The following is a 2,628-nucleotide window of genomic DNA, read 5'->3' as shown; positions in this document are numbered from 1 at the left end:
TTCTGTTTCTTTCGGAGGTGCTGCGATTGAAGACCCCAACATGCACATAAGGAATTTTGTCGAGATCTGCAGTACTTTCAAATATAATGGTGTGACTGATGAGGCTATCAAGCTGAGGCTTTTCCCATTCTCGCTGAGGGATAAAGCTAAGGACTGGTTACATTCTGAACCAGCTGGGTCTATCACTACTTGGCAAGATCTTGCGCAAAAGTTTCTGGTGAAGTTTTATCCAATGACGAAGACTGCTTCTATGAGGAGTGCTCTTACTCAGTTTGTGCAGCAACCTACAGAATCTATGTGCGAAGCTTGGGAGCGCTACAAAGAGATGTTGAGAAAGTGTCCACATCATGGAATGCCTGATTGGATGGTGATCACTGGTTTCTATAATGGTTTGGGGCCCAATCTCGGCCCATGCTCGATGCAATAGCTGAAGGCGCCTTGTGGGCCAAAAGCTATACTGAGGCTTATTATCTTATTGAGACGATGGCTGCAAATGAGCATCAAAACCCAACTCAAAGGATGATGCCTGGGAAGGTAGCAGGTATTCAGGAAGTCGATGCAGCTACAGCTATTGCAGCGCAGCTCCAAGCGCTGTCTATAAAGGTCGACTCTCTAGCCACCTATGGGGTTAATCAGATAACTATGGTTTGTGAGCTTTGTGGAGGTTCTCATGCTACAGAGCAGTGTTCTCTTGTTAATGAATCTGTTCAGTATGTGAACAATTATCAGCGACAACAGCAACCTGTGCCAGCTACGTATCATCCTAACAACAAAAATCATCCAAATTTCAGCTGGAGTAATAATCAGAATGCTATTCAGCAACCATATCAGCAAGGCGTAAGTAAACAGTTTAATCCACCTGGATTTCAGCAACCATAACATTATGCTCAAAGGCAATCATATCCTTAACAAGGAGGTGCAGCTCCACCCTCTAGTGCTGATTTTGAGGAACTTAAGCTGTTGTGCAAAAGTCAGGCGGTTTCTATCAAGACCTTGGAAAATCAAATCGGTCAAATAGCCAATGCAGTGCTCAATCGTCAACCTGGCACACTTCCCAGTGATACTGAAGTGTCAGGCAGGAAGGAAGCTAAAGAGCAAGTCAAGGCTATTACTTTAAGGTCTGGAAAAGTTGTTTGATGCTGAAAAAGCAAAAGAAGGAGAAGCTGAAGCTGGTGATGAAGAAGCTAAGCAAAAGGAGAAAGCGACGGAACCAAGGAAGACTACTGTTGAACACACTCTTCCTGAGGGTAATACAGGGGAGAAACAGCTCTATCCTCCACCACCTTTCCCTAAGAGATTGTAACAATAAAAGCTGGATAAGCAGTTCGGTAAGTTTCTGGAGGTGTTCAAGAAACTTCACATCAATATACCTTTCGCTGAGGCTCTAGAGCAAATGCCTAGTTATGTGGAATTTATGAAGAGTATTCTTTCAAGGAAGGTGAAACTGGATGATCTTGAGACCATTGCTCTAACGGAAGAATGCAGTGCTGTGCTGCAACAAAAGTTACCTCCAAAGCTTAAAGATCCAGGTAGCTTCACCATTCCTTGCACCATTGGCAGGTTATCTTTTGACAAGTGCCTTTGTGATTTAGGAGCAAGCATCAATATGATGCCGTTTTCGATCTTTAAAAAGTTGAATTTGCCTGATCCAAAGCCCACCTACATGTCTCTACAATTGGCTGATCGTTCTATTATATACCCACGAGACATAGTGGAGGATGTGCTAGTCAAGGTGGATAAGCTCTTCTTTCCTGCAGACTTTGTTATTCTGGATTTCGAGGAAGATAAGAAGATTCCCATAACCTTGGGAAGACCTTTCTTGGCTACAGGCCATACCTTGATAGATGTGCAGAAGGTGAACTTACAATGCGGGTCCAGGATCAGGATGTGACATTCAATGTATTCAAAGCAATGAAATTCCCTACAGAAGATGAGGAGTGCTTAAAAGTGGATTTGATTGATTCTGCGGTTACGTCAGAACTTGATCATATGCTAATGACTGATGCATTAGAGAAAGCCTTAGTGGGGGATTTTGATAGTGATGATAAGGATGTCAATGAACAACTACAATATCTAAATGCTTCTCCATGGAGGCGAAAGCTAGACATGCCATTTAAATCTCTTGGTACTTCTGACCTCAAAAATGCTGTAGGAAAGCTCAAACCATCTATTGAGGAAGCACCTACCTTGGAGCTTAAACCGTTGCCTGAACACTTGAGGTATGCTTTTTTAGGTGATGCATCTACGTTACCTGTTATTATTGCATCTGACCTTTCAGGTTGTGAGGAGGACAAGCTCTTAAGGATCTTGAGAGAATTCAAATCGGCTATCGGATGGACTATAGCAGACATCAAAGGGATCAGCCCTTCATACTGTATGCATAAGATTCTGCTAGAAGAGGGTAGTAAGCCGACTGTTGAGCAACAGCGCAGACTTAATCCTATCATGAAAGAAGTGGTGAAGAAAGAAATTCTGAAGTGGCTAGATGCAGAAATCATTTATCCTATTTCTGACAGTTCTTGGGTGAGCCCCGTGCAATGTGTACCTAAAAAAGGATGTATCACTGTGGTAGCAAATGAGAAGAATGAGCTCATCCCCACTCGATCAGTCACAGGATGGAGGGTATGC

The 2,628-nt window shown here is 43.1% G+C and overlaps 1 non-coding gene across 1 annotated transcript; it reads right to left on the bottom strand.

Moving 5' to 3' along the window:
- Positions 1 to 247: 247 nt before the first annotated feature.
- On the bottom strand, positions 248 to 354 carry LOC141722672 (small nucleolar RNA R71). The gene has a single exon (XR_012575678.1). It is a non-coding gene; the product is annotated as a small nucleolar RNA R71 (small nucleolar RNA).
- Between the last annotated feature and the right edge of the window lie 2,274 nt (positions 355 to 2,628).

Source organism: Apium graveolens, chromosome 4, assembly GCF_009905375.1.
Source record: "Apium graveolens cultivar Ventura chromosome 4, ASM990537v1, whole genome shotgun sequence".
In the NCBI taxonomy this organism is placed as follows: Eukaryota; Viridiplantae; Streptophyta; class Magnoliopsida; order Apiales; family Apiaceae; genus Apium; species Apium graveolens.
This window is presented reverse-complemented; position numbering and strand designations above follow the sequence as displayed.